This window comes from Perca flavescens, chromosome 14 (genome assembly GCF_004354835.1).
Source record: "Perca flavescens isolate YP-PL-M2 chromosome 14, PFLA_1.0, whole genome shotgun sequence".
NCBI classification, from domain to species: Eukaryota; Metazoa; Chordata; class Actinopteri; order Perciformes; family Percidae; genus Perca; species Perca flavescens.
In genome coordinates, this window is record NC_041344.1 from 20,754,064 (window position 1) to 20,773,119 (window position 19,056).

General features: G+C 38.1%; 1 protein-coding gene across 1 annotated transcript in view; it reads right to left on the reverse strand.

The window, feature by feature from the left end:
• Positions 1–18,854, reverse strand: part of calcr (calcitonin receptor) — a 54,752-nt gene extending 35,898 nt beyond the window's left edge. Inside the window, exon 1 of the mRNA XM_028597525.1 lies at positions 18,779–18,854. The gene's annotated coding sequence lies outside the window, so the exon portion shown is untranslated. The remainder of the gene's footprint in view (positions 1–18,778) is intronic.
• Positions 18,855–19,056: the final 202 nt, after the last annotated feature.

A 19,056-nucleotide genomic window follows, 5' to 3' on the forward strand; every position in this document is an offset into this window, starting at 1 on the left:
ATTCATCTTCAGGAAGTCAGCATATTTAATTGCAGACACCATCTTCCTAGTTACATGTTGTGCAATTTTCATTCTTCTTTCATTTTCAATATTTTAAGCAACGATAACCCTTTAGTAAATGGACACTAGCTCCCACTCCCTTTATTAATAGATCTGGCCTTGAAAAGACATTCAGTGTTGTTACTCACCCTAAAGGAGCTATACTGCCTTCCAGCATTCAAGCTCAAGTACCTATCTCAAATCCAGCCACTTCACCGGTGAAGTGGCAGGAAAATGGTCAGTGGTGCTGAAGCAAGAGAGCATTGTGTGCTCCAGTGTTCTAGCTGTTCAAAACAAGCCTTCTGTAATAGGAGGACTCTCCCTGGCTCTGTGTAAACTGTTGATTTATACCCCGAGCTTTATGCTATGACATCCCACAAACTTACTCTGGGACCAGAAAGAAACTGAAGGGGCAGACAGGGATTAAGAAGGGAAACATGGATGGCGTGCAATCAGACCCTGGTGGATCTAGTCATAGTCTAGACTTCATCCAGATACATTAGCCTTGCCTTTCATTTTTCTTCTATCTGGCATGGACTCCTTTCAACAAGGCTACTTGAAACATACATCATATGTAAATTGGTGTTATTCAGTTTTTGCCAGGCAGACTAGTAGGAGCCGTCTTACCGTTTCCTTCTCTCCATTAATGACTACATGGAACAGCTCAGACTCTTTAACTCCCTTAGGTGTGTCCATGCATCTTAGGATAACTGCTTTTTTTTTTTTTTCCATTTATGTAGCATCCTTAAATGAGCCTAAATTGGGCACTGCAGTTGTTTTAGCAATCTGCCTGGAACATGTCTGGAAAAGTTGTGTTATGTACTATATGTCCTTCTATATATAAAACATGGTGTGCATCTCTCTAATTCTGCACAGCTAATTAGTTAAATCCAGAACCATGTTCACATTTCTTTTAGCTCTGTTTTGCTCTTCACCAACTCCTCAGGGCAATATCTGGCTCTTCAGCAGCTAAATGCTCCACTATGTCCACCAGCTAATCAATAACTCTGCTGTCTGTCGTTAGGTGCTTAGCAGGTACTGTAATGTACCGTGTTTTCTCTAATTCTTTTTCGCTTAAAAGAGCAACTGCCTGCTGTGGCTGAAAACAATGCTATGAGAGCATTGAGACTGAACCAAAACAGTAAACTACAGTAGCCTTAAAAACAAAACAAGGAGCTGAAAGACCCTAAAATAATTCTGCAGAGCTGAGGGGAACTGCAAAGTCGGGTGATAATTCTCTGTGGGTTCATCACTACGAGCGCCCCCTATACAAGTAATCATGTGCTCCATTAAAAAAAAGTGATTTTAGCTGCTTTAAATTGAGTTAAACTTACTTGATCACCAAAGGCAAACTCCTCCCTGCATTCGATTATATGCTCCATATGCATCCTGACAGAACCCATTATGCTCTGTTTTTTTTCTTTTTTTTTTGCAAACTTCTTCCATTACTCATTTCCACTTCTCTTTCTCTGTCAGTCTCTCAAGGTTACAGTGATGGTGGTCTTAGCATTAATCTGTGGAGTATTTCCCATCTGTCTCAGACCAATTTACAGCTGATGGGCTGATGGGTAGCGAGAAAGTGTCCAGTGATACATCCACAGATTGGAAATCAGTAACTTCCTGAGTGAAACTTTCCATGCAGCACAGAACATTGGAAAATCTCAATGTTTTATGCTGAATGTTTTCCTCACTGTCTTTTAGGAACAAATGAATACATTATTATTAAATTCATACTGTCTTAAAGGAAAATAAACAATATTTATACAAACAAATAATTTTTTTAGTAGTGATAAGTAGCCTAATGTTTTATATTTGTAATGTTTCTTTGCATTTTTAACTTAACATGCTTATTTTAGACAACATGACTCCAGAAAAATATAATTTATGTTTACTAATCATTTTTAGTAATGCAAACTTGATTTGTCTACTGCATCAACTTACCGCTCTGTGTTAATACAACTTAACCTTAAGTTTCACCTTGTCTAAAAACTTTAACGGTTTATGGCAACGGTTTCCACGCAAATTTCTAGTCAACTAATTCGGGATAACGCTGTATGGTTTGTCACCTTCACAGATCTAATAATGGAATATTTAAAGCTTATCATAAAAACCTTTGAAAAAGCGTGTTTCTACTCTATTTTCGGCTACAGCAAAACTGCTTTCATTTCCCCAAAGCAGCCAATCAACAGAACTACATCATTACAGAATATAATAATCAGATGTTAGACACTGTCGGCTAACAAAAGAAAAAGACATGGTTGATTGCTGCTTTTAAAGCTTCAGCTGATTTACATACAGGTGATTAATTCACGCAAATGTCACTGCATCCCGAGGGTCGCTGCTGAGATGGTGTCTGGTTAAAGACCTAGTTTCATTCAAGTATTATCGCTCTGTATCTGGAGCAGAACAGTATTAGGCTGAAATGTATTGGGGAACTTTTTGACTTGTAGAAATACTGCACATTGAAATCTTAGTTTTTTGTCTCATATCATTATTTAACAGTAAGCAATCTTGAGGACAGCTGTTCCTTTTATACAGTGCAAATCTGCATTTACAAGGTTTCATTTCCTTGATACTTGTCATATGCAAACCTAAGGCGGTCCTAATGTAAATCCAATAGTAACAAGGTCTGCACTATAAAACTGCATATTTTAAGCGCATTAATATACATTTTACACAACATAGTGTATGATACTCATTTACAACCAAATGTACCTGCAGTTCGGACTGTCGCTAGACATAGCAGGATTTTCAATGAGTAGAGATACCACTCAGCTGTGTTGTCAGGGTTATTGAATATATACACTCCTTTATAGAACCCCATGAATAACAGCTTCTCTTCCTGATACCGGTAAACAAATGATTCTGTTTACAAGTGCTGGCTTTGTTCTGTCAAATGAGCAGCTTTCTCCCTGACACTGACATCTTCCCACAAAGTTTTTTGTTTGTTTCCTGAACCAATTAAGTGCCAATTTATACTCTCAGCCTCCCAGAGGCAGTGTGGGCAGCTTCAGGTTCATAGATACATCTGCCACTAAATGGAGGGTATTTTCAGGGGGTCAAAGTCCTTTCATCTGGCAACCTTTCCTTTCCCCAGCCTCTTCATTTCCTCTTGACATTTCACTGAGTGCACATCTCATCTGTCAACTAACCAATGACGTTTGTTTATCTCATTTCCCAAACGCAGAGAGCAGAGGACAGATGGTGAGTGCCATATGACCTCTCCTAGGTTTATTTCAACTAAAAAATACCTCAAATTAAATACTCTGAAACATCTTGTTTAGTTAGACAATTTGGGAAACATTTCTTGTTAAATAAACTATGTATAGTGTGCTAATTATTGAGCTTTAGAGATGCTGTCATAGGTGGATTTTGTTAACATTGTACAGAGCCAGGTGAGCTGTTTCCCCTGTTTCCATAGTCTTTATGGCAAACTATGCTAACCGCCTGCTGGCTGTGGTTTCACATTTACCCTACACTCATGAAAGTGGTACCGATCTTGTCATCTAACTCTCGGCGAATTGTGGTGTTAAATGTGAAGTATTTCAGGAAAACTGAGATACCGTATCTATTGACATGTATACTGAGTGGAAGTGAATATACACTAATGTCCTCTTGATGTCCGTCTGGAGATTCTTGGGAACGTTATTTTTCCTCCCACAGTTTCCCCTTCCTGTTGCAGGCATTATAAGCCCATGCTTGGCAAGTTGAGGCCTCTAGCAGTTGATTTGCTTGAACAAGATCAAAGGTTATATCTTTGCTCTAAAGCTCCACATTGAAGGCATTACTACACAATAAAAAGGATCTAAATGCAACTGCAAGTGCACAGAGCTTTATGGAAAGAGAGTGGACACTACAATATGGCTGCACAGAGCAGATTGTAAAACCATTAGCAGAGAAGAGGTGCTACAAATCAAAGATAAAAGATAAGCCCCTCTGGATCAAGGGTCGCAATCAGACAGATACTAGATCCCCGAGGATCAGATCAGAGCCCCTGCAGAGATCAGGACAGAGATCCAATCTTCAATCTCAAGCTCAAACAAGACCATCAAAAGAGCATTCAAAAGAAAGCGCTAATTCGGATGGAAAATGGTCGGCACCTATTGGGACATCTGATAGCTCTGGGATGTGAATGGTGCAACCATTCTCTACGATAAATCAGGCTAGGTGGGAGGAAATGAAAAAAGAGGTTGACAGAAATAACTCTGTTTAAGCAGGCACAGCAAAAGAATATCAGAGACGTACAGCACAGTCATTTCAGTTGAGGCTCAGAGGGCATATCACTCCTGCATGATCCAATAAGACTGAAAAATACAGACACATATCCACAAGCACAGACAAAATCCCATTAAATGGATGTTTCTATCACAGGAAAAGCTTTAGCAGATATGGAAAGGCATTCCAAGAAACCCAGGAAGCATTTCCCTAAACCAATACAAAGTTTACCTCCACGCAAAACATCTAATGTACTGTAAATATCACCATTACTGATAGTCTGTGCCTGCAGGAAAACAATCCACAGTGCCAAGGACATACATTGAAAATGTGCTGACAGAAGGATCACTGCACAGAAAGGTACAATACAAGTCAATCAAATTATTATAATCAAAGAAAAGCTAACTGCATTTCTCATGTCTGCAGGTAACTACTGTACAGTAGCCTATTATCACAGCCCTAGCAAAATGTAAACATGCAAATGACCTCAGATGACAGAGAAGGAGAAGGAGGAGCATAGAGCATATGAAGCATTAGTTCTTCAGGCTGTGTGAGGGACAGTCTTTCTCTTTCTTTGTGTGTGTGTGCATGTGTGAAGACAAAACGTAAGTGTGCCTAAAAATATGCACTGCTAAATTTATTTCTGGCTTCATTTGTGTGTGATTAAATTCCAAAGTGTTACAACCTACTTAACACTCATATAAACACATTGGTGTTGCCAGTGTGTGCGTGTGTGTGTGCGTGCATGTGTGTGCATGCGTGTGTGTGTGAGTGTGCATGTGTGTGTGTGTGTGTGTGTGCGTGCATGCGTGCGTGCGTGCGTGCGTGTGTGTGTGTAAGAGAAAGAGAAAGAGAGAGAGAGAGATAGAAAGAGAGTAAAAGTACTGTAACTTTTCTCTAATGTCATCACATCTCAGGAAGCACCTCTCACTACTGCATAATGCAGCATAATGCATACGGACATCATATATGAAAACAACATACATAAAAGTTAATTCACAAAAATAATAGGTAATACATAATTATTTAACAAATGCAAAAATATAAAGGGTATTTAGAAAGTATGTATAATTAGATACTCAATTTTAGCTTTCTTCTTAATGCATAGTTAATGTAAATAAGTACATTATTACGTTATATGACTGAATACACTAATCCTGTCCTGATGCAGAACTCTGACTATGTAATTAAAACAATTCCAAGCTGTCTGACTTCTTTGATCTTTCTTCTGTATTATAGAATATATAATATGTATTCTATATATTCCGTATTTACTGTGATTGCTAGAAAATGATTGTGGTCTGCTTTTAGAAAATGCATCTCTTATCATTCCTACGTCGATGACACACAGCTGTGTTTCTCCCTAAAATCCGGCTTAGCACATGAGCTTCAGTCTCTTTTAAATTGTGGTAAGTGGTAACTAGATCGATAGCAAAAATTAAACCTGTTCTCACTTTTGAAAATCTGGAGAATGGTCACGATGTCGTGTGTGTATATATATATATATATATATATATATATTTGTGTGTATTTTGTTTGTGTTGGTTTTCTTGCCTGCACTCAAATGTACATGTTTTTATTTATCTTTTTCATGTTCCAAAATAAACTAAATAAATACAAAATAAATAAAACTCTGATTGTTGTTTTATTGTATGCTGAATAAGCAAGCCCATGACCATTTCCATATTGATGCATGAAAACTCACTGTTATGAAAGTGTCCTTGTGAAATGTCAAGTCTTAATTTTGAACATAAAGGAGGAAAAAATAACCTGCATCAACTAGAAAGGTGTAATCAAACTGAATTTTTTTTCTTTCATATTTGATAATAAAATGCAGAAAATTATTTAATTACTTGTTATTGAATTCTGATGTAATGATTAATCTATGACAACAAAACATAGTATCCTGCTTGATGCACAGAACCTTTATGGATGCAAACTGGTGATAGCCAAATAACTTCAGAATGAGGCTTTCATGTTCTGGAAAATAAGGAATTGTTCACTCGTCCCTATCGCTTTCACACACGCGCGCGCGCGTGCGCGCACACACACACGCACACACACACACACACACACACACACACGCACGCACACACACACAGACACACACACACACGCTCTATCTTTCTCTCGCAGTTTACCACAAGTTATTTTTAGCCAAAGAATAATAATCTGTTGACCAGAGAAGACGTATTAACTATTCTTCTTATGCATATTTTTCAGACAGAGCAGCACTAACCCGAGCCACCCACACACACACACACACACACACACACACACACACACACACACACACACACCTCACTCAACTATTGAACTATTGAGCATAAATGTCTCTCATAATAAAAACCATTTCAGTTTGATGAATGAAGGAATAAACATTATGCATTGGTCAGAATGATATCATCTGGCGGGTAAAGGGGGAAAAAATGCTCTAAAAGTCATAAAAAAATGCTGGATGATTTCAGAAACGGTAAAAAAGAAAAAAAAAAGGTCAACTTTGATTGGAGGCAGCAGATAATGTCGGGCCTGAGTGCGGCTGCCTGAGCGGAATTGGCCAGAATGAAACTGAATTGATAAGGTTTCCAACCATTAACAGAATATGGGCAATCTGACTTTTTCTTGTCCCTGAATAATAGATCTAATTATATCATTGAGGGTGGAAAGGATACAGCTCTCCTACACAAGGACACACATTTCCTCACTGAAAAAAGTAGCCTTGTGCTAGGTTTTCTTCATACTTCCCATCTACATGTTGAGAGAACATGCAAAGTTTATTGCCTCTATAAAATTGATAAAAGGTGCATCATTTCGGACGGTTTTCTGAATTATGCCTCACATTCTATGAGCGCAATATTTTCCCACTGCATTTGCAATCCTAATTCACTAGTCTGCTGCTAAACGTAATGTAAAATAGTAGAGTCATTCCTTTACACCGTGTGATTGGTCATGCTCTTGTACTGACAGTCAAACCACATTACAGTAAGCAGGATTTGGCAGAGCATGGATTATTGACTGAGCAGTGGTGATAACAAAACTGTACTGTCTGGATTCTTCCTGAAACCTCTATTTTATGTACAAATAACCTTTCCTACACTGATCTTCTAACCCTTTACTCTTGCATAAATTAATATTAATGGTGTGATTCTAAGATGTAGGCCTATAGCCTACTACACAGTCTTAAGGTATTTAGCCTAACCTCAAAATGTTTTGGAAATGAAGTAATTTCAAAGTAAGACATTTTGGGAAACATGCTTCTTCACATGCCAAAAGGTAGATGAGAAGATTGATACCACTTTTATGTCTATATGTTCAATTTTTCAAGAGATAGTTAGCTTAGTTTAGCGTAACAACTGGAAACAGATTGTCAGAGCTAGCCTGGCTGTGTCTAAAGATAACAAAATCTGCCCACAAGCATTTCGTAAGCTCCTTACATATATTGTTTGTGTAATATAAAAAGTTTGTAACCCCAAATTCTTATTTTTGCACTTTTTTGCACTTGGTCAAGCTAGCCAGACATAGGCCTATATGAGAGTATAAATATTGTCATCTAAATATTATTATATAAATGATTTATATTATTAAAATGTTTTTTCCAAGATGTCCAACTATTCATTTCAATTAAATGGAAAGCATTTCTTGCTGACAATCTCATACATAATGAAAACACATCACGTGCCTACTTTGATGATAGTGTGGTAGCTTACCTACAATACATGGAAAGCTTTGATTCTTCATATTCCTTTAGTTGTGAAAAGAGAGAAGACACGTGTGTGAGTGCGTGCAGGCATGTCTGCTACAATCCAAATATATCAATCATGTTGCTTTGAGGACATTTTGTCAGGTACACACAGTATCAGCCAAATACTTAAAGATGCTTTGAGTATTAGTTCTTTAAAGTGATGGATGTCAGGACTGTTTGGGAAAACAGCAGCATAGATACTTCATCAAAAATCATTGTCATGCAATATGCAAAGGTAATTAATTCAAACGTCTGCTTGACGTCACTGCTCTAAAATTAACTCTGAATGAGATAATCGCTCTTTATTTCAGGCTTGGCTCCAATATTCTGTCTTTGAGTTTTCTATTCAAGACTATTAGAATAAAATATATTTAATAAAAATTCATTTGGTTGATGAGTTCAAAGTGGTTCATCAGTGGTTCAGCAGCATAACGGTATTTTTTACATATGTGGGTTGATTAGAGAGGAAATGTGTGCTGCTTGATTCACGCAAAAAGGTTCCTACATTAACACACAGACACACGCAAACACAAACACACACACACACACACACACACACATACACCAACACACCAACGGTCCCAGATATTCACAGAGGTGAAGAGATTCTCCAATTTCCTCTCTGTCTGATACCATTATCATTATCTGTGCCATGCTCATGGCAACCATTTAGAGCCAGGAAGAGTCTGGCTAGCAAAGTAAGTACACATTGTGCAAATTGCCCCACTATTAACTAATCAGTGGATAGATGCACTATTGCGCCTGATGTTCTGCACCGTCATCATCACAGTCAGCCTCATAATAATCCATTAGAAACATCAAAATTAAGTTTCAGCATGAAGACACGCTCCTACAAAGTGTTTTAACCACCACACTGCCCTGTGAATGGACATTTTACTGAATAAGTACCTAATTATTCATTTAGTTATTATAGTAAGTCAGTGACAACATGCCACATGTGAATGTTTTCAATTCTTTATAAATATATATATGTAGTTTTTCTTGTAGTACAAGTACACATTCTTTTAACTCATTAAATCCTTTTTTATTTGGCAGATATGTATGAAAATCATGCTTACTTAGTGTTATGAGCAAATATTGATTTAGAACACATTATACACTGCTGTTACAGTTTTTTTCGATTGCTAAACGACAGTGGGCACAACTGGAGTCACATGTGCAAAACTCTAACTACAGTCTGCACAGCAGCAGTTCATGTGGACCAAACTCTAGTTCGTTTTTTAATTGCTTGAACACAGTTTTCAAAACTTTACACACTTATCCCATGACTTTAACCACAACGTGCACAACACTGTAGATTTACAGCACTTTGTTCAAATGCTAACACACTGCTGTCAAAACTGTAAACCACACATTCAAAACAGAATAGATTTCAGTCTGGTGCCTATCAAACACTGCTGATTGCAATTTTAGCTGAAAGCCTAAGCAGGTGTCTTGTTTTAGACTAGTTAGTGAACATATATGGTATTTATACAGAGAAAGATCAGAAAGCCTTTTTTTGTATACAAACACCAAATAAGAATGAAACAATTATACACTGTGCCGTTTGAGAGAAACAGGTAAAAGAGCAAAGATACCAACATGTTCAGGTAAGATGTCTGAGGTTATATACACAGCTATAAAAAAAAGTTAAAAACACTATACCTTTACAATAGTAAAACTGTGTTCTTACTGTTTTTCAGAAAGTAATGGCGGTGAAAGCAATAGAAACACCACATTCATTTGTATTTAGAGATAATGCAGACATCCAATGTGATGAAGAAAACTTGCCACATGATGCTGGAGAGAGGCAGGATTAGTCACACTATTCTTTGTTACTGTTACGTATGTACCTTTAGTTTTTTTTCCCCAGTAATTCCATAAATTACTAGAGACAAAATACTTTATTGAAGAAAACTGCTGATTTTCATTCCTTCTTTTTTACCTTATGTAAAAATTGGTATGCTATACAATCTATATTTTTTAAACTATTGAGTAGTGTCAAGTCACTCAAATTGTTCAAACTGTAAAGATGAAAAAGTTTGTAATTTCTGTATTGGTGTTTGACGCTAGTGTTTTTTCTGAGTGACTGTGTGTGTTATCTCAGTGAGGATTGTGCATAGTGTTTGGCTGCACTGAGCCTGTTTTGCAGGTGATGTGAACTGTTTAGCTCAGGTTACTGTTGGTAGTGCAGACTGTAGTTAGAGTTTTGCACATGTGACTCCAGTTGTGCCCACTGTCGTTTAGCAATCGGAAAAAACTGTAATTACAAAGAAAGATGCTTGGCATAAACTACTTTTCAAGTTAAAGACGACTGGCCTCCAGTCTTTCAACAGATTGAGGACATTTTTTCTCAAATGTTCATTAATGGAAGATGCAATATGCTGTAAAACATAAAATCTTTGTAAAATTACAATCTGTGTTGCATAGTACATAGAAATGCATTATACATATTTTAATTACAATATATATTTTGTGACACAAACTATGAGCATTTGCTGTGATCAGAAGTGGCTCAAGAAGTTTACATTTGTGAATAATAATAACAAATATTATTGTTATTATAATAACTTATTATTATTGGAATAATTATATCATATCAGAAATTTAGCTTACAGAATTTACTGTCTACTAAACTGTCCACAACTGACTTGTAATTATGTATAATTAAAATAACTTATAATTGATTTGTTATCTAATTATTATTAATTATAATTATTATATAATTAGTTTAACAATTGCTGTTATTGTTTTAAAAAGTAATAAATTGCCAATTAAACTGCAAATTAAATGTAACTGCTCTGTTACCTATATGAATTATATTAACTTATCAACAGTTGGGGTTATAAATCTCTTCAGTCCGTACTTTAAACTGCACCCATTGGCCTGCTTTTAACATGTTTATGTCATAACAGGTGTATTATGGTTCACTAAACCAAGAGCAGACATTTATATATAGCTTTCTAAATCTCTAACAGCAGGGATTTCAGATAGGAAAAGAAAAGCACATTAATAAATCTTAATAAAGCTGAATATGTACATCTCAACCACGGAGTCAAAGTGTCGAGACGCTGTTAGTACTTTTTTTTTTATAAAACATCTAAAACATACATAATGGACTGTGAAGAAATACCATTAAAGCGCTATGAGAGAAGTCACAATACTTGTATTATTGTTATCCTCAGACATCATAAACATATGTATAGTGTAATATAGCTGAATGCTAAATACAACTCAATACTTAGTTGTTATTTTGAATTTTAATGTTGTTCCAAATAGTCAAATATATCTTTCTCAAGAATTAGGTCTGATTTCTCAACTATTGATGGAATTTCAAACAATTTTGAATTTGCATGAACAGGAAAACATCTCCCTCAAATTCTTTAGAGCCAGTACAGAGGGAAGAAAAGACTGTGACAGATGGGCTGAGCCGAGGCCTGTGCTGTCATCTAGGTGACTTACTGTACGCCACTCTTCATCCCCCCTTTCCATCTGCAGATCATAATTTACATTTTAAAGATAGCCTTGCTCTTTCAACTCCAGCGAAACATTCTTCCACAGCATGCTCTCAATTATCCCTGTGAGGGAGAACCCTTTCTAAAGAGGCCACCCCCTCTCCACCTTTGCTATTTTTTCCATATCAAATGTGTTTTTCAAAAGAATGTAAATCTTCTATAAGGCACTGAGCTGATCAGGCAGAATTAAATAAAGAGAAATGAAGAAATTAAGGCAGCTGGCATCAACAAAAGCCACACCATCCTTTATCAAACTGGAGGCTGCACATTTTTGCATTTGGTGTTTTCTTTTCCTCTTAAAATGTTAAAAGTTTAAATGTTCCTTTCAAGGTCAAATAGATACAATCAGTGTAAGGAATGATATTTACTGACAAGACTAGAATAACAGATACGTTAAGATTGATATGTACTAAAGATCAGAACAAACTTGTTTGCAAAGATGGATATCTGCATGCAATGCAGACCCCATTAGGATACTGCCTTTTGTCCTACATCGTTAACTCACTTGCATCAATAGGCAATTGGAGAGGCAGCGCACTGCAGCTGAGGGCTATGGGAAAGCAATTAAAGAAGTATTTTGTTGCTGGACTTAAGCCGAACGGCATTAACTACAATTCCCTTCAGGGCACAGTGTTCCTAGTACGCTCTGTTGGGTCGGGGAATGGGCTGTGTATGGGTGCTACAAGCTGTTAACAGATTGAGAGAGAGAGAGAGAGAGACAGGCAGAGTGAGAGAGACAGGTGCTGAGTATGCAAGGTAGCCAGCAGGAAAACTAGAGTAACTTAAAGCTTGTGACCAGAGGGTAAAAAACAACAACAATACAATAAACATTCAGTTAACATTAGGAGCGATGATTGAGAATTGAGGAATAGGAAATAGGAAAAGATAAGTAAGTAATATGTGTGAGCAGAGAGCTTATAAAGAAGAGTGGTTATGCTGCAAATAATTCTCTCTTTGCACAACAAGCCTCTGAAGCCTCATTCCGAAGTCCCTGAATCCCTCTCAGACCCTCTACTGCTCTGACTCACTGTTACTGCAACATCGAAGGGCATGTTTGCCATGCAAGCAGGGTCCTTCATGGTAAACAGCAATAGTTTGTTTTCAATACCTCGCTCTGGAGTTTGTGGATGTCAGATCTGTAAGTTTTTTTGTGTGTAACATTCAGGAAGAATCCAGTACAGTAGATCAAGGAGAAGGAGAGGGCACCGGTGTGTCATTGCTAAGGTTTAAAAAATGAAAACAAATAAAAGCAGCGTTTGAAGTTTCACAGACATGCAGAGAGTATGTTTGCGCAAATGTCACTTGTGTGATGACAAATGGCATGGAAATAAATAGTAACATTTAGGGGGGTTCTACAGCGTCAAGGTCGCATCCAACTTGAAAATGCACCTCCAGAAAGCAAATTGTCTAATGCAGAGACCAAAAAAAAGAAAGTGAATGTGTTAGAAAGAGAAGAAAATCATAGACCAGAACCTTCAAAATCAGCGTAACGGCTTTCCCTGGGTGCCACCAATCAATCACGGAAACCGTAATAGGGGTGATTACACCTGGTATTACATCCGACCCTGTGAGTCATAGAGAGGCTGGCAGCGTGAGCCAAAATGAGGATGAAAAAGAGCCGAACGGCAAAGGAAATCAATGAGTGGTCTGGTAGTCGAGGGGTATTGTAATAAGTCAGAATTACCAATGTCTCACAGCACACACACACACACACACACAACAGCTGCCCTTGGAGGGAAAACGTAAGCTACATTAATTACTGCCAACCACATTGGGCTTGCTTTTTAGCCCCCTGAGAGTGAGGCTTGGATGTTGAACAGCAGGGGTCTTCTAAAGGGGCCTGACGTGTAGCTTATGCTTTTGCTGAATATTTCTGTGGGTCTCTAAAGGATTTCTGAATCATCTACTTCATCATCTTGTTAATTTAATCTGTACAAACACTGAAGTGTAAAAAACAGCCAGACAAGAATTTGCTTTAAAACAGTAAGTAAAAAGTCTTGCCTTTGGACAAAGCCAGGCTATCCGTTTCCTCTGTTTCCAGTCTTCATGCTAAGCTAAGCTACAGATGTGAAAGTGGCAAAGAACTTGATAATCTTTTGTTTTCTTTCACATGTAAAGTATTATATGTAGTGCAAAACACGTTCTCATTAATAAAAAGATCACTATCTATGCCATTGTATTGACAGATTGCAGGAACGTATGCAGACATGCATCAGCACTGTGTGAGAGGCCAAAGAGTCAGAGCCAAAAATTATTCCATTGCGTCACCCTAAATGTCAGTGTTTATAAAAAAAAAAAAAAAAAAAAAAAAGCACATGTATATCTGGAATGATAATCTGGACACCTTGCTGGTAAAGAGCAAAGACGATATGAGGTGAACACAGACAGAAAGGCAGAGAAGCAACGGCTTATCTTAATGGAGAATAAGGACATTATGAAAGGTTTAATTCTCTTTTTTTGTTGCTCTAAAATTTTAGACCTTGACCTTTCAACCAGACTGATTCGAAACGCTGAATAAAAAATATTTTAACTATTTAAATGGATATTTTCAAGCCATCACTCCACACAGTGACCCAATATGATGTGAGCTCTGTGACTGTGTGTCTCCCCAAGCGACAGAAAACTATCACGGGTTGACACTTTGGCAGGGAAAACCCTCCAGGATGTGTTTCCAACTAAACACGGGAGGGAGAAGGTGAAAGGATTTAGAGCAAAAGTGGGAGGATGTAAGGAAAAGAGAAATGAGCAAAATAACAGGAGTGACTGAGAACGCAATTATGAGTGAAGGACAGAGATGAAGAGAGGAGAAGACAGAGATAGAGAAAATGAAATGAAATACGAGAAGGCAGGCCGGTGTGTCAGTCTGGCTTTTTATAAACACAAACAAAAGGTATAAAAAGAACGAAGATATGAGACAGCAGACACGATGAAGATGAAATGAGATAGGTTGGAAGTGAACAAAAAAAATGCTAGCACATACACAGAATGTGAAGTAGATGTTGAAGAAAAGGACAATAAAAGCAAAGATGAACAGCTGTGAATGAACAATAAATACCAGCAAGATGAAAAGGAAAATAATTAGACAAGTATACATCATTTCTTGTTGCGCTGACAGCAGAAAATAAAAGCATATGGACTTTAACGTGCTAATTTGATTATTTAAACAGACATGTTTTTTCCATTTACTGGCAAAGTCATCCAGAAAGATTAAGATGAGTCCACGGAAAGTAGCCTTTTAAAGGCATTATCAGATCATTTTTGTGTTACAGTGTAAATATATATTGATGATCTTACCCCCATGAACTTGCAATGGCATGTGGTTGTTCCCACAACGCACCCCTGCTCTAACAGGCTTAATAATAGTATTTTTTTTTCATTTTAAATGAGTGCACTATCAGCGTGAAACATTTAGCAGAGTAATTGGTCATTTTTGTTTGCAAGGAATCACTTGTTAAAAGAAGATTTCAGACGGTTAACATCTTTCTGAGCCTGGTGAAAATTTAGAAACCATTCTGGAGAATTTAATTTGCATTAAAAGCCTAATTTACCAGCTTTAAGGAGGCTTCAATCAGTATTTCGCCAAGACTTAGAGCTATTAAAAAAAGAGCTACCTTACCATTTAAAACAGCAACAGTCCATCAAGTTAACATGACCCTAGCAATTTTTTTATCCTTTCGACAAATTGCTTTTTTATGTTTCAAAACCTGTAATGTCATTTCTATGACCATAAGGTAAACTTGTAAGATGAACGCGATAGGAATAATAAAAGTGATGTGGGACTGCACGTTCCTCGGCTCCACAAACAAATGCCCATGAGTTCAGATAGGGAACGTTCGATCAATCAAGGAAGTAAGGGAGTGCGTTTTGCCATTAGCTGTGCAGCTATGTAGCAGCTTGAGTAGCGGTGCAAATTTAATCCAGGTATTAGAGGAGGGGAAGATATCACATGTCAGTGTAGACACAAAAACATTTTTATCAAAATGTAAAAATGTTTTATCAAACACTATCAGAAATGTATCTGTGTGTAAATCTGTCTTTGTCAAACACACACACTACTCATGCTGTTTCTGTTGTGTAGACATGTTTACTAAGCCATGCATCGGCCATTCACTCTATTCTAGCACCACCTATTGATACATATAGATGCAGCACTATTTACAGGAGATGTATCGCTGCATAAAATACATGGAAAAGTCATTTTTGTGCATCTCTTTCCTGGAGTCTAAAGTGAGTTCAGTCACAAATCAAATGTTGCAAGCTTCTATTACACTAAAACTTGCTCATCCAGCCACCAGCACTTGGTAAACAGCTTCACATGAGCAGAGATAACTGCAAAAGATGACTGTAAAATTGAATTTTACAATAGCAGATCCCCTTGTCCTCATGGAAAATCATGAACAAGAGCATTTGCTTGAATAAAGTTCATATCTGACTCACAGAGAACCGAACATGAAAGATGGACAAAGTTGTGCAGAACGGCTCCATCTGTGCTGCACATATTGCAACACTTAACTTTAATCGCACCCTATAACCAGTCCGGCTTGCTCAATAGTTATAGCTAAGTCAACTTGAGTGTCTTTTGCTACTCTTTAAATGTCTTTTTCATTTTACTCAGACCCATGTGTGTGCCTGTACGTCTGTTGTAGCATGAAACGAAGAAGTAAAGCCTGACCTCTGGCACTGACAACACAGTCCAATTTATTATGTAAGGAAAAGGCTAAATCACACCCTTGGATCTGTCTGAGCCTGATGTATGACTTGCTAGCATGGGAACTCTAATGTGTGACATTTCAGCGTTAGTCCAAATTATGCAGTTTCTCCGAACATTTATCCCGGCTTCTGTTTCAAGGTTTGCAACACAGCTAATGTAAATAGTTACGGTTATTGCGTGACAGTAAATTTGTACAAATCATTTCGACAAGCTTAAGGCAGCTTGGGGTTGAAGGAGAGGGCTTTTCCACATTGGCAACGCTGGACCACAGTCATGTTAATTCACGTAAGTCTTGATTCTTCTGATTTGCCAAGGTAGCGTTATGGAGCAGGACAAGTATCACTGTTAGTCCTAAGGAGTAAATTGAGCATCTTGTTCATAAACACGGCGATTACAATTCCCAGGCTGAAACAAAGAGTGACATTTTGGGTCATTGCATGTAGCTATGAATAAAACATGGAGCATTAGCTTGATTAATATTGAGGAATAAAGACAAGCAGTGGATAGTCTGCTGACCTTCCCTGAGTGATGGGTATCAATTGCATGACACATTGTGTATGTGTGTGTGTGTGTGTGTGCGTGCGTGCGTGCGTGCGTGCGTGTGTGCGTGCGTGCGTGCGTGCGTGCATGCGGGTGACAGGGAGGGAGACAGAAGCTGTGCGTGCAAGTGTGCAGGGCCATGTATTTGCATGCGTGCAGTGTTTTTCCCATGGCAATTGGTTTCAGCGGAAGCGCCATGCAATTACAGGAGCATTGTCCAGAACCTCCAATAACACACAAAATCACAATGATGCTGCATAAGTGTGTATCTTCCCCATTCATCCATCTTCTTTCATTTGGGTGCAAAGCTTCAAAAGCTGTCCCTCAAACATTTGAAGATATTTGATATATAACAGGCTTTCCGTTTTCATCTTTTTATACAGACCTTTCAGACCTCTCGCTCCTGTCCCTTCAAATGTGAAGCAAATTTGCCGCTTGTTGGCTCACCTGCTCGCCTGCCTCTGACCGGACCAACAGACAGCATGTGGGATGATGAATGACGAACTTATCTCTGAGACTCAGAAAGACAGCCAGACACGATGCCAACCCAGCCCAACTCACTGCGGGGCTCTGTCTGCACGTATCTCTTCGTTGCTGTCGTTCTCATTCCGTGCTGTTTCTATCTCTCTCTTTCTTTGTCTGCCTCAATGTGACTGTTGCTATTCTTGTCTTCGTCTGTATTGCACAGTATGTGTAGATCAGTATGTGCTGAGGAGCTCTCGCAGTCATGTCAGCTTCACTCACCATTGGCTCTAATAAACCCCCAGATGACACATGCCATTACTCTAAACACGGTTACATAAACTCAAAGGAATCCCCAAAAGAAGAATCCCAATTTAGCCACAGACATCTTCAAAGCAGGAACTTCAGCTAGAAAGCAGAAGCTCTGTTTCTGCCACAACTGGAGACTGAACTGAGGCACATTCAGCTATGATGTTGGCTTATTTTGTTTCCGGGCTGTGGGCCGGTGTGTCCATGAAGGAATGCTTATTTCCCCTTTCCACGAGTTTGCTAATATAATCAATATGAGGTCTAATGCACAATGGGTGTTTTAAAGCAGTGTCAAAAATTCTCACGGAGAGGAGAAGAGAGAAGAAGTCCTGGGTGGATTTGGCCAGTGAAAAATAATTCAGACAACAGTTCTTTCTGAGAGCAAAGCAAAAAGTAGCTTTAGCGTTATCCTCTACACAGACGCTGTGTCCTTTAACTATGATTAATATATTGAGTGCAGAAAGGATGCATGCATTGACCTTTAATCTGCATTGCGTGCTGTGTGATTACTCGTTTGTGTGTGTGTGTGTGTGTGTCTGTGTGTGTGTGTGTGTGTGTGTACTGTGTGTAAGTCGTGTGTGGATGTGTAGGCTATGTGATCTATAGGATTCATCTGTAGCATAAGCTTCATATCTCTTTGGTTGCAAAGAGGAGCACAATAATCCAAGATGCCTTATGCATGCACAGTTTGTACTTCACCATTGAAAATACTATATATTTACATTGATTCACCAAGAAGTATAAAATCTGCGGTGTTCATGGTATCTATTCCTGAGCATTACTGTATTTTAAATACCCTGTGGGTCACTGCACTGCCCAGAATTCCTTTAGCAGAAGCCCAAAACCACTGAATAAAATTAGCTGTATGTATAACACCTTTTACAATTCTAAATCTACGGAGGACTCTTCTCAGCCTTGATTTTTTTTTTTTTTTTTTTTTTAAAATAGAACATCATAGACAACTGTACAGAATGAGTCACATGCTGCATTTTCTCTCTTGCTTTAAATAATCTTAATCTTACAGCATAAACACAAGAAAAATGAAAATCCAATTCACATTGCGTCAATAGTCAGCCCACGCAAAGAGGAGCGGATTCCACTTCATCATTGCTAAAAAATGTGACACAAAATAAGGCAAATTGGGATTTAAACTGACTGACAGACAAACTGAAAATATGGTCCCCTTAGCTAACTAATCTTTACACCAGTAGTAACTTTAAGAAGTTAAAAAGACCTCAGACTTACTTCAACAGATTTTACAAACAGCAGCCCCGGTAAAAGAAACGGATGCTGAGGAGGTCCAGAGAAGCCCGGTGTTGTCCTTTCTCAGAGACTGACTCGCAGCTTTTGCTCTCCTATTAAACGCAGCGTTAATAAAAAAATAACTTTATTTTGTGCATCCACGGAGATAAAACCCATAATAAAAATCAATCAAATGCTGCTACTGCCGCGGCTTTGTCCAGGTGTCTGCTTTTTTATGAGATGAATTAATGACCGGCGATGCGCGCGGTAGAGGAGTGTTG